This window comes from Elephas maximus, chromosome 2 (genome assembly GCF_024166365.1).
Source record: "Elephas maximus indicus isolate mEleMax1 chromosome 2, mEleMax1 primary haplotype, whole genome shotgun sequence".
Taxonomy (NCBI): Eukaryota; Metazoa; Chordata; class Mammalia; order Proboscidea; family Elephantidae; genus Elephas; species Elephas maximus.
The window spans coordinates 220,717,413-220,732,096 of NC_064820.1; the positions used below are offsets into that span (position 1 = coordinate 220,717,413).

General features: G+C 38.7%; 1 long non-coding RNA gene across 2 annotated transcripts in view; it reads left to right on the plus strand.

Annotated features, from left to right (window-relative positions):
- The window catches only part of LOC126070565 (uncharacterized), a 29,378-nt gene extending 15,428 nt beyond the window's left edge, over window positions 1-13,950 (plus strand). For both annotated transcript variants that reach the window (XR_007516221.1, XR_007516222.1), the window contains exon 3: window positions 7,280-13,950. This is a non-coding gene — a long non-coding RNA (uncharacterized LOC126070565). The remainder of the gene's footprint in view (window positions 1-7,279) is intronic.
- The last annotated feature ends 734 nt before the right edge of the window (window positions 13,951-14,684 follow it).

Sequence of the window (14,684 nt, forward strand, 5' to 3'; positions counted from 1 at the left end):
GGTGTGGTCCACACCCCCATGTCACCTGGTGACGCCACTGTCTTGCATCAATCCTGGTGAGGGATGATGGACAAGGAGCTTCTCATAAAAAGAAAACATAGAAACAAAGATGAGAATTTAAATTAAGAACAATATTCGTCTTATAGGGAAAGGTATTCTTAGCTACCTAGGGCTGCTATAACAGAAATACCACGAGGGGATGGCTTTAACAAACAGAAACTTATTTTCTCACAATTCTGGAGGCTAGAAGTCTGACCAAATTATCTGATAGATTGGAGGCAGAGAGTAAGGAAAAGAGAGGAATCAGAGATTATCTGTGGTCTGTGATTGTTGATGTATTTTATTTTATGGCCCCAACAACTACAAAACTGGTATGTCCCATTTTATAGATATTGGAGGGATGGTGTTTCCATGTTACAACTCTTGGGAAGAATGAGAATACAAGATTGGAAAGAAAAGATCAAGATGCATACTTAAGTCATGGGTGCTTATGGATGTTCATGTTGAGATACAAGTTAGGGGCTGGTTATAAGTGGGAAGATAAGACTGGGAATCATCAGTATATGGATAGCTTTAATGCCACGTGATTAGATCCCATTTCTTATGGGGGAGGGGTGAGGGCAGATAACAAAGAAAAAATGATGAAAGTTGACCCTCGAGACCATCCATCACTTAAAGGTTGAGCAGGGAGAAGGGAGCTAGAGAACAACCTTGAGTAGCACACGTGTTCAAAGAAATGGACTGCCAAGCCAAGTTGAGTGCCCGTCAAGAGATCTGTGGATCTCAAATTCAAAGTGAGAGCAGCCAGCACAGTTCTGTACATTTTCTCAAGCAACAGTCAGCAGCCCAAAGTGCAGCTACTATATAGGAAGGCAAGCCAGGGGCCAATCATCACAAAATGAATACTGGGCATACGTGTTATCAGCCCAACTTTATAGCTAGAGAAAACGAGGCACAGAGAAGTAAGTTGCCTATAGTCACAGCAAGAAAACAGAAGAACCAAAAGACTTGGAACCAAAGTCTTTCTAACTCCATATGCCTCATCGGGTTCCGTAAGGATTACAGCCTAGAAAACTCTATGGGGCGGTTCTACTTTGTCACACGAAGTTGCTATAAGCCGAAAATTGACTCGACAGCACCTGACAATAACAACAAAACATTACATAATGCCATGTCCAAAAATAAAGGACTGTGGGCCAGAAGAATCTCATAAAAAGGACATTTAGAAACAAAGCTAAGAGTTTAAATTAAGAACAACATTCAGGTTATACGGGAAGGTATTCTTAGTTATCTAGAACTGCTATAACAGAAATACCACAAGTGGATGGCTTTAACAAACAAATTTATTTCCTCACAATTCGGGAGGCCAAAAGTCTGAATTCAAGGGCACTGGCTCTAGGGGAAGGTTCTCTCTCTGTCCTCAGGGGGAAAATCCTTGTTTCATCTTTTCTAGAGTTCTTCTCAACATTCCTTGAAGATCTCCGAGTAGCATCTATCTTCCCCCATTCGTGCTTGCTTCACTGACTAGTCTGTTCTTTCTGTAACTCAAAAGTGATTGGCTTAAGGCACACCCTATACCAATACAGTCTCATTAACATTTACAAAGGAAACCGTATTCCCAAATGGGATTACATCCACAGGTATAGGGGTTAGGATTCCAACATGTATTTTGGGAGATACAATTCAATCCATAATAAATATCTTCCACAGGAATATGATAATGTGAATAAAATGAGTGTAAAATGGCACAAAGGAAGTTCATCATTCAATGCGTCTGCAAAAATCAATACCATAATGCAGGTTTCGAAGTTTGGAAAGTAAAGTAAAATAGTAAAGAACTTAAAAAATGTTTTAGGAACATTCATCTGGATTTAAACATAATGATGACAGATGTCCTCTGAGCGGGCAGGAACTGAGTGCTGTGAATTATGGCCATTGTAAGTTGGGGAGCATTCAGAGGGCTTGGGGTACGCCATTATTTGTGATATTCTTGATCAAGTGTTTACAATTAATTTGTGGTTTAAATATTAAAAAATATCATGTGAATGAAATTCAGGTATCTCTGGGTAAATGTGATAATTATTCTTCCCGTCGGCTAAAGTTTTCAATATGAAGAGTTACAATCCTTGTGATGTACAATAATGGCAGATAGTACCAAATGACATTGAAGAGTTTTCCATGATGGCAAGCATTGCTTAAATCTAAACCTAAAGTAAAATTAATGATTTTGCTTAACACATTGTGTCTGCCCTGGGGAATAAGCTGCAAAAAAAAAAAAAAAAGATTGGCTTTTAGGTAGTGGTACAAGCATGGGCTGTTTCAGATGTAGGTTTTGGCTAAATTAATTAAATTAAAAATATAAAGTCAGATATGCCCTTATTCTCAAATGTAAGGAAGGATTTACATCTGAAGTAATGGTCTTTACAAAATATACCTTCTTGTTTCTTTTTATTATTGTAGCTATAAATTTACTAATAAAAGCTTTCTGGCTTGGTTTACTAACGTTTGACAAGATGGATTATATTGGTATTGCAAGAAAAGGATGTCATAAATTAAAAATGCATGCAGAAACTGTATTCTCTTATTTGCAGTATGACAAATGATTGTGCCAAATTACAATCAACAAAAGCTATCTGAAAGTTAGAAAGTGGATTTTGCCATAAATGATGTACCAGCAACGTTAAAGTACTCCAACTATTTTTAATTATTAGTTTATCCTCCAAATCAAGTGTACCAAAATACTTAATTTTCAACAAATAATTATATGTAGCTTCATATTACAATAAACCAAAAACCAAACCCACTGCCGTCGAATCAATTCCGACTCATAGCGACCCTACAGGACAGAGTAGAACTGCCCCACAGAGTTTCCAAGGAGTGCCTGGCAGATTCGAACTGCTGACCTTTTGGTTAGCAGCCATAGCACTTAAATACTACGCCACTACGGTTAACATTCAATTCAAAATATTTCCAAGGTATTTATCAAAGTTCAAGACAGGTCCTGTCTCATCAATCAATTTCAGGCCAGAAGAAAAGGACCAAGTAAATTCTTGTTTATTTCAGTACTTTTCAAGCCAGTTCCAAAGACAGAACTGCGATTTTCTTGTGAATTTCTAGAGGAAACCTGCACAACCTTGCTCTGAAAATTTGTTTACATGCTGTATGATGGCAACAAAACAAAGACAAGATGTATCAGCTCCATTCAACTGTTTCTCTCAGACATTAAGTACATTTAGGGAAGAATGGAGTTCCATATGGACTAGGGTAGTTATTTCTTACGTGGGAGGAACGTTGGCTCTGCAAAGTGGTTTATCAAAGGAGGCTTTGTGTCTGGGTCAGGCCAGTTTTCCACTCAAAATAGTTTTATTAAATGCCACTGGATCACATGCATCCAGCTTTCCCTCCTGAAACATGCCCTAGAGTTCCTAAAAACACACGTAGGTGGCAGAGAGAGCGTGTTAAAATTAATTTCTGTCCTCTCTATGTTTTCTATGCAGCTCCTGTCTGAGCACTGGATATTTTAAAAAATGAACAATCAGTTGTTGGTTGTCTGCTATAGATCAGCAATCTACTATGTCATCCCTATAACCTTCCCCAGAATCCAGAAGGTAGTGTGCTTGTTGGTGTATCTTATATAACGCCAAATCTGTACTTAGTATAAACATTCCAGTGAGGGTCTGTGACTAACAGCATCTCCCCCCGAAATATTCAGGAAACAGTTTCTAAGAAAACGCCTTTTCATTTCTTTATCCTGTTAGTACAATAATTATGTAACTACTAATTCATCAGATCCCATGAACCACAGAGAATGTTTTATGTATATTAATCATCTCAGTTAATTCTCACCACAAACCTAGGTATTAGTAGCTATTATTCCCATTTTCCAGATAAGGAGACTGAGGCTTAGCCAGGCTAAGTTCTTAGTCCAAGGTCAGATAGTAAGTAAGAAGCAGGGCCAGGGTTAGAACAAAGATCTTTCTGACCACAAAGCCGGTGTGCTGTGCTGAAGTTTTCTCTGAGCTTCCACTCTGCGCTTAACGCTGTGTTTAATTCTCACCCCATTCATTATTGTAATTCTCAATAAAAGCCAAAGTTGACCATGTGGAATACTCATCTACATCTAACCCAATTTGCTACTAGATTTCAATGTTAGTTCATCTAAAAACAATCAGTAACAAAAAGGGCCTGGATCTGGTTTCAACAACATGATCTGAAAGGCATCTTTCAAATCTGCAAACTCCAAGAAGCCAAGCAATCTCCTATCGGTACTTTGGAAGGCCCTCCCAGTACCTTCATTCTCCTTTGGACGCCTCCGTCAATCTAAAAATACACTTCTGGCTCCTCCTGCTTATAAACAGCAACAGAAAGTTCCAGAATCCAAAGGCAAAGCTGTGCTTTAAGACACATTTTGTTTTTGTAGGTGTTCAAGGATTTTGAATCAAAGCAGCAGAATTATTCAAATTAATCCAATTTTCTTTCATTTATTTTGTTAGTTCGTACCTCTAAAGATCTATTTTGGAAGGCACCATTCAATCCAACCCTTTACAAATCAAAGCCTTCTTTGGATTCCCTGAGACCTAAGCCAAGCTAGACAGTACACTCCCTGCCAGCTCCCTGTCCTCCCCACCTGGAAGGGATATGGAATGCACTATTTGACTTGAGCTCACACTTAATTACAGTGTCAAAAATGTAACTTAAACGGCTTTCATCAACTGCCAAAAATATGAGTCTTTCTGGCTTACGTTTCTATAAACAAAGAATAAATCCAAATATGTCACAAAGTGGCAGCAACTTGCTGACCACTGGACTAGAGTAGTTACGCAACCACTGCTCAGTGGGAAGAAAGTCAACGTCTTCTTACGCATGATCATTTCAAACCATTGATCAGCAGAACCATCACAAAGCTAAGCAAGCTGTCTGCGCTGGAATGACTCTGCCTCGGTCATCCAAACCGGAGGTGGATCACTGATAGAGGCGGGATGACTTGTCCTGCTCTGTTTTGGAGCCTTCTTTAAAAACACTGGTGCACTATTCAAAATACAATTAGCAAAAAGACCCTTTGTTGTAATTAGAAACTCTAAAAGGCCAGGTGACAAGAGGTTAGGTTTTCTTTGGTGAGGTGGAAAAGACACGGATCACTTGGCTGTGGAAATCTCAAAAAACGAGGATGTCCAGAACCAGAAACAGTGCCTTTTGCTTGGAAATGTTGTAGACGCTGTAAGGAGGGATGTCCCAGTGCAGACAGCCTGCTCGCTGGTGAGCAGATATCATCTGAAATGCCCCTGCAAGAGCACTGTCAAGACTGCTTTGTTTGAAATGCTTCCTGAAGAAAATAGAGGATCCTAGCAAGGAGCCCTGGTGATGCAATGGTTAAGCGCTTGACTGCTAACTGAAAGGCTGGCAGTCTGAACCCACCCAACCACTTCATGGGAGAAAGACATGGCCATTTGTTCCCATAATACAGCCTAGAAAACACTATGGGGCAGTTCTAATCTGTCACATAGGATCACTATGAGTCAGAATCTACTCAATGGATCCAACAACAGCAAAACCTAATTCTGAACAACCAGATTTGCTAATTCTAAACAATGGGATTTGATAGTCACAAATTAAGACGCTATCTTAGAAGGTGATGCTGCTTTTAATATGAGTAACTATTGGAAGGAGTCGGGGATTGATTCAGAATTAATTGTGTTAGTAATTATAGGAAGATATTTTAAAACAAAAACACTGTCATCAAGTCGATTCCACCTTATGGTGACACCATGTGTTACAGAGTAGAACTGCTCCACAGGGGTTTGGGGTTCTTGGCTGTAATCACGACAGAAGCAGATCACCAGGCCTTTCTTCCAAGGCCCCACTGGGTGGGATTGAACCATCAGTAGTCAAGCACAAACCATTTGCACCATCCAAGGACCTATAATCAAACTCACTGCCATCGAGTCAGTTCCAACTCATAGTGACTCTACAGGACAGAGTAGAATTGCCACACAGGGTTTCCGAGGAGCACCTGGTAGATCTGAACTGCCAGTGTTTTGGTTGGCAGCTGTAGCTCTTAACCACTACTCCATATTAACCTATTGCAATCAAGTCTATTCCAACTCATAGCAACCCTTTTAGGACAAAGTAGAACTGCCCCATAGGAAAATATTACGATATTGGTATTCCGTCAATTCCTAGAGCTGTTTTTCCTTTTTTTTTTTCTGTCTCACCCTTCACCAAAGGTACCACTTATCTATTGTCTAGTGTTTTTCATCCCCACCCCTCCACTCCCTCGTAATTCTCAAAGGTTGTTTCTTTTTGTATGTAAACCTTTTCATAAGTTTTTATGGTAGTGGTCTCATACAGCATTTGTCCTTTTGTGATTGACTTATTTCACTCAGCATAATGCCCTCCAGATTCATTCACGTTGTAACATGCTTTGAAGATGTAGCCTAGTTTGTTTATCCATTCATCTGTTAATGGGCATGTAGGTTGTCTCCATCTTTTTGCTATCGTCAACAGTGGAGCAATGAACATGGGCGTGCACATGTCTATTCGTGGGATGACTCTTATTTCTCTAGGATATATTCCTAGGAGTGGGATTGTTGGATCATATGGTATTTCTATTTGTAGCTTTTTAAGGAAGCGCCGTATAATTTTCCAAAGTGGTTGTACCATTTTGCATTCTCACCAGCAGTGCATAAGAGTCCCAATCTCCCCACAGCCTCTACAACATTTGTTATTTTCTGTTGTTTTTTTTTTTTTGATGCCAGTAATGGCAGCTCAACATGGTATCTCATTGTGGTTTTGGTTTGTATTTCTCTAATGGCTAGTGATTGAAAGCATATCTTCATGTGTACATTAGCCATTTAAACATATTCTTTGGTGAAGTATCTGTTCATTTCCTTTGCCCTTTTTTTAATTGGATTATATGTCTTTTTTTGTTGTAGAGGTATTGGGTTTTCCTGTAGATTTAAGAGATTACACCTTTGTCTGATTTGTCATAGCCAAAATATTCTTTCCAGTGTGTAGGTTCTCTTTTTACACTTTTGGTAAAGTCTTTTGATGAGCATAAGTGTTTAATTTTTAGAAGATCCCGGGTATCTAGCTTATCTTCTGGAGTTTATGTGTTGTTACTTATGGTTTGTACTCTGTTAATGCCATGTATTAGGGACTCTAACATTGATCCTGTTTTTTCTTCAATGATCTTTATAGTTTTTCGTTTTATATTTAGGTCTTTGATCCATTTTGAATTAGTTTTTCTGTATGATGTGGTTGCTGTTTCATTTTTCTGCAGATGGACATCCAATTTTGCCAGCACCATTTGGTTAAAAGACTGTCTTGAGACAAGACCAAGATGGCTGACTAGGTAGCAGCTTCTGCTGATCCCTCTTGCAACAAAGACTCGAAAAAACAAGTGAATCGATTACATACATGACAATCTACGAACCCGGACCATCAAACACAGAACTAAGGAGTTGACCTGAGTGACAGGGGAGTGAAAAGCTGCGTGCTGAACCAGCAACCGCTTCCGGAGCTGGCATGCCACGCCACAGCCTTGAGCTTTCACGGTTCCCTGCAGCCAGAATGATGGGGCTGAAAACAGCTTCCTGAGATGGCGTAAGCACAGGACGCAGCCCTAACCTTCAGGGGCAATCTCGACCCAGACAGTGGGCACAGGTGACACACCCCTCTGGAATCTCAGATAAAACAATCCTCACCAAACAAGATAAGTAACTTTGTCTATCTAGCCTCTCCTATCTATCTGATCCCTCCCCTCCCTGCCCCAGCTGTCTTCATTAACATTGGAATTCGCCGGGCCAGGGAGTGAAGTGCTCTGCAGGGGATTTTTTTTTTCTAACACATTCTCCTGGCCTGAGAGAAGAAACAATTAAAAATGAGGGGGGAAAAATCCTTCCCTGACTTCCCTACACTGGAATAATACTACAGAACCAGCTCCACCCAAGTATAAAAGCTCCACGGTCTTTGGCTTTCATCCCTACAGGGAACCAGGTGGCTATTATAATGCAAAGGCAATTCTGATAGAGATCTGACTATAATTGTTATAGCTGAGCAGTGGAAAGGCAAGTTTTGGAGGTCTGATACCTCTCTACCTATTAAACAGAGCCCTCACTGATCCACAGCAGGGAACTGAGGGCTGAAGCTCCACCCACACCACCTAGCCACCTGCTAAAGGGATCTGAGGATAGTGATGCCTACCAATCTTTAGAGGTACAAGCATTGGGTGGCTAAAGTACAGCTGCAGAGCCCACCTACCATAGTGCTCTAGAGAATAGAAACACTCCTACCTCACTGGCATGTGGGGAAAGCCTATCAGCATCCTGCCCTCCTCGAAGTGTGACCCCCTTCTGCTACTAGACACTGGTGCATATAACCATCACTACTACTCCTTTAATAGGTGACAGCCTACACCACACACTAGGTGACCCACTATCAGGACACCTACAAGCTGATTCTATTCAAAAATAATGAATGGACTCATAAGCTCATATATCTGGTAACAGCGCAAACCAGCTGGTAACAGGACATAATTGATTTAAAGGCTACGACAATCAAGCTAGCACAATCTAGTAGCCCATCTGGGTGTACTGAAACAAAACAAAACAAGAAGATAAGACTCAGTGAGCAAATATAAAATAAATCATTAAACCTCTTATAGATGGCTCAGAGACAGCAGTTGATATCAAATCACATACAGAAACAGACCATGATTGCTTCTACAAACCCCAAAATCAAAGAATCAAACTCTTTCCCAAATGAAGATACAATCCTGGAATTGCCAGATGTAGAATATAAAAAACTAATATACAGAATGATTCGAGACATCAGAGATGACCTCAGAAATGAAATAAGGCAATCTACAGAAAAAGCCAAGGAACACACTGATAAAGCAGTTGAAGAAATCAAAAAGACTATTCAAGAACATAGTGAAAAGTTTAATAAGCTGCAAGAATCCATAGAGAGACAACATTCAGAAATCCAAAAGATTAACAATATATTACAGAATTAGACAACTCAACGGGAAGTCAGAGGAGCAGATTCGAGGAACAGGAATGCAGAGTGGAGGAGATGGAGGAAAAGGTAATTGACGCCAATATAGTTGAAGAAAAATCAGATAAAAGAATTTAAAAAATGAAGAAACCCAAGGAATCATGTGAGATTCTATCAAGAAGAATAAGTTGCGTGTGATTGGAGTTCCAGAACAGGAAGGGATAACAGAAAATACGGAAAGAATAGTTGAAGATCTATTGGCAGAAAACTACCCCGGCATCGTGAAAGATGAAAGGATATCTATCCAAGATGTTCATCGAACACCATACAAGATAGATCCCAAAAGAAAATCACCAAGACATACTGTCATCAAACTTGCCAAAACCAAAGATGGAGATAAAATTTTAAAAGCAGCCAGGGATAAACGAAAAGTCATCTACAAAGGAGAATCAATAAGAATAAGTTCAGACTACTCAGCAGAAACTATGCAGGCAAGAAGGCAATGGGATGACATATATAGAGCACTGAAGGAGAAAAACTGCCAGCCAAGGATCATATATCCAGCAGAACTCTCTCTCAAATATGAAGGTGAAACTAAGACATTTATACATAAGCACAAGCTTAGAGAATTTGCAAAAACCAAACCAAAGCTACAGAAACTACTAAAGGAAAGTCTTTGGTCAGAAAATCAATAATATCGAGGACCAACACAACACAAGGTCACAGAACAGATATGGCAATCACAAAAACAAAATAAGATTAATTTTTTAAAAAATTGCTCAAAACAGGGAATCATTGATGTCATTACATAAAAGATTACAATAATTAAAAAAGAGGGACTAAATACAGGAGGCATAGATCTTCCATATGGAGAGGAAACCAAGGTGATACAGGATGATACAAGTTACGTTTTTACTTAGAAAAATCTGGGTAAATATTAAGGTAACCACAAAGAGGTCCAATGATTCCATACTTCAAAATAAAAACCAAGATAAACATAACGACTCAGCAAAAATAAATTCAACTACTGTGAAAATGAGGAACACGCAATTTACAAAGAAAAACTTCTCAGCACAAAAAAGTAAGCGGAAAAAAGAAATTTTCAACACACACAAAAAAAGGCATCAAAATGGCAATCCTAAACTCATACTTATGTATAATTATGCTGAATGTAAATGGGCTAAATGCACCAATAAAGAGACAGAGAGTTGCAGACAGGATAAAAAAACACAATCCATCTATATGTGCCTACAAGAGACACACCTTAGAGACACAAATAAACTAAAACTCAAAGGATGGAAAAAAACATATCAAGCAAACAACAATCAATAAAGAGCAGGAGTGGCAATATTAATTTCAAAGAAAATAGACTTTAAAGTTAAAACCACCACAAAGGATAAAGAAGGACACTGCGTAATGATTAAAGGGACAATTTACCAGGAGATATAACCATATTAAATATTTATGCACCCAATGATACAGCAGCAAGATACATAAAACAAACTTTAACAGAATTGAAACGTGAGATACACAGCTCCACAATTATACTAGGAGACTTCAACACACCACTTTCAGTGAAGGATAGGACTTCCAGTAAGAAGCTCAATAGAGACATGGAAAATCTAATTGCTACAATCAACCAACTTGACCTCATAGACTTACACAGAACACTCCACCCAACAGCTGCAAAGTATACTTTTTTTTCTGGTGCACATGGAACATTCTCTAGAATAGATCACATATTAGGTCATAAAACAAACCTTTGCAGAATCCAAAACATCGAAATATTACAAAGCCTCTTCTCAGACCCTAAGGCCATAAAAGTAGAAATAACAGAAAAACCAGGGAAAAGAAATCAAATACTTAGAAACTGAACAATACCTGCTCAAAAAAGACTGGGTTATAGAAGACATTAAGGAGGGAATAAAGAAATTCATAGAATGCAACGAGACTGAAAACACTTCCTATCAAAGCCTTTGGGACACAGTGAAAGCAGTGCTCAGAGGTCAATTTATATTGATAAATGCACACATACATAAAGAAGAAAGAGCCAGAATCAGAGAACTGTACCTACAACTTGAACAAATAGAAAGTGAGCAACAAAAGAATCCATCAGGCACCAGAAGAAAACAAATAATAAAAATTAGAGCAGAATTAAATGAAGTAGAGAACAGAAAAACAATTCAAAGAATTGACAAAGCCAAAAGATGGTTCTTTGAAAAAATTAACAAAATTGATAAACCATTGGCCAGACTGATTAAAGAAATACAGGAAAGGAAACAAATAACCTGAATAAGAAATGAGATGGGCCACGTCACAACAGACCCAACTGAAATTAAAAGAATCGTATCAGATTACTATGAAAAATTGTACTCTAACAAATTTGAAAACCTAGAAGAAATGGATGAATTCCTAGAAACACACTACCTACCTAAACTAACACAAACAGAAGTAGAACAACTAAATAGAACCATAACAAAAAAAGAGGTTGAAAAAGTAATCAAAACACTCCCAAAAAAAAAAAGCCCTGGCCCAGATGGCTTCACTGCAGAGTTCTACCAAACTTTCAGAGAAGAGTTAACACCACTACTACTAAAGGTATTTCAAAGCATAGAAAAGGATGGAATACTCCCTGACTCATTCTATGAAGCCAGCATATCCCTGATACCAAAACCAGGTAGATACCACAAAACAAGAAAATTACCAACTTATATCCCTCATGAACTTAGATGCAAAAATCCTCAACAAAATTCTAGCCAAGAGAATTCAACATATCAAAAAAATAATTCACCATGACCAAGTGGGCTTTATACCAGGTATGCAAGGTTGGTTCAATATTAGAAAAACAATTAATGTAATCCACCATATAAAAAAACCAAAAGACAAGAATCACATGATCTTATCAATTGATGCAGAAAAGGCATTTGACAAAGCCCAACACCCATTCATGATAAAAACTCTCAGCAAAATAGAAATAGAAGGAAAATTCCTCAACATAATAAAGGGCATTTATATAAAGCCAACAGCCAAAATCATCCTAAATGGAGAGAGCTTGAAAGCATTTCCCTTGAGAACAGGAACCAGACAAGGATGCCTTTTATCATAGCTCTTATTCAACACTGTGCTGGAGGTCCTAGCCAGAGCAATTAGGCTAGATAAAGAAATAAAGGGCATCCAGATTGGCAAGGAAGAAGTAAAATTATCTCTATTTGCAGATGACATGATCTTATACACAGAAAGCCCTAAGGAATCCTCAAGAAAACTACTGAAACTCATAAAAGAGTTCAGCAGAGTATCAGGTTACAAGATAAACATACAAAAATCAGTTGGATTCCTCTACATTAACAAAAAGAACATTGAAGAGGAAATCACGAAATCAATACCATTCACAGTAGCCCCAAGAAGATAAAATACTTAGGAATAAATCTTACCAAAGATGTAAAAGACCTATACAAAGAAAACTACAAAAGGTACTGCTGCAAGAAAACAAAAGGGACCTACATAAGTGGAAAAACATACCTTGCTCATGGATAGGAAGATTTAACATTATAAAAATGTCTATTCTACCAAAAGCTACCTATATATACACAATGCACTTCCGATCCAAATTCCAATGACATTTTTTAATGTGATGGAGAAACAAATCACCAACTTCATATGGAAGGGAAAGAAGCCCTGGATAAGTAAAGCATTACTGAAAAAGAAGAACAAAGTGGGAGGCCTCACTCTACCTGATTTTAGAACCTATTATATAGCCACAGTAGTCAAAACAGCCTGGTACTGGTACAACAACAGAAACATAGACCAGTGGAACAGAATTGAGAATCCAGATATAAATCCATCCACATAGAAGCAGCTGATATTTGCCAAAGGCCCAGTGTCAGTTAATTGGGGAAAAGACAGTCTTTTTAACAAACAGTGCTGGCATAACTGGATATCCATCTGCAAAAAAAATGAAACAGGACCCATACCTCACACCATGCACAAAAACTAACTCCAAATGGATCAAAGACCTAAACATAAAGTCTAAAATGATAAAGATCACGAAATAAAAAATAGGGACAACGTTAGGAGCCCTAATACAAGGCCTAAACGGAATACAAAACATTGCTAAAAATGCCGGAGGGAAACCAGATAACTGGGAGCTCCTAAAAATCAAACACCTATGCTCATCTAAAGACTTCACCAAAACAGTAAAAAGACCACCTACAGATTGGGAAATAATTTTCAGCTACGACATATCTGACCAGCGCCTGATCTCTAAAATCTACATAATTTTGCTAAAACTCAACTACAAAAAGACAAACAACCCAATTAAAAAATGGGCAGAGGATATGAACAGACACTTCACTAAAGAAGACATTCAGGCAGCTAACAGATACATGAGGAAATGTTCAAGATCATTAGCCATTAGAGAAATGCAAATTAAAATTACCATGAGAATCCATCTCACTCCAGCAAGGCTGGCATTAATCCAAAAAACATGAAATAATATATGTTGGAGAGGCTGTGGAGAGATTGGAACACTTATACACTGCTGGTGGGAATATAAAATGGTACAACCACTTTTGAAATTGATTTGGCGCTTCCTTAAAAAGCTAGAAATAGAACTACCATATAACCCAGCAATCCCACTCCTCTGAATATATCCTAGAGAAATAAGAGCCTTTACACAAACAGATATATGCACATCCATGTTCACTGTAGCACTGTATACAGTAGCAAAAAGATGGAAGCAACCAAGGTGCCCATTGACGGATGAATGGATAAATAAATTATGGCATATTCACACAATGGAATACTATGCATCAATAAAGAAGAGTGATGAATCTGTGAAACATTTCATAACATGGAGGAACCTGGAAGGTATTATGCTGAGTGAAATCAGTCAGTTGGAAAAGGACAAATACTGTATAAGACCACTATTATAAGATCTTGAGAAATAGTTTAAACTGAGAAGAACACATTCTGTTGTGGTTAGGACAGGGGGGAGAGAGGGAGGACAAAAGAGGGGTATTTACTAATTAGATAGCAGAAAAAAACTACTTTAGGTTAAGGGAAGGACAACACTCAATATAGGGGAGGTCAGCACAACTGGACAAAACCAAAAGCAAAGAAGTTTCCTGAATAAACTGAATGCTTCGAAGGTCAGCGAAGCAGGGGCAGGAGTTTGGGGACCATGGTTTCAGGGGACATCTAAGTCAATTGGGAAAATAAAATCTATTAAGAAAACATTCTGCATCTCACTTTGAAGAGTGGTATCTGGGGTCTTAAACACTAGCAAGCGGCCATCTAAGATGCATTAATGTGAGTCTCAACCCACCTGGATCAAAGGAGAATGAAGAACACCAAGGACACAAGGTAATTATGAGCCCAAGAGACAGAAAGGGCCACGTGAACTACAGACTACATCATCCTGAGACCAGAAGAACCAGATGGTGCCCGGTCACAACCAATGACTGCCCTGACAGGGAACACAACAGAGAACCCCTGAGGCAGCAGGAGAACAGTGGGATGTAGACCCCAAATTCTCATAAAAAGACTAGACTTAATGGTCTGACTGAGACTAGAAGGACCCCGGTGGTCATGGTCCCCAAACCTTCTGTTGGCCCAGGACAGGAACCATTCCCAAAACCAACTTGTCAGACATGGATTGGACTGGACAATGGGTTGGAGAGAGATGCTGATGA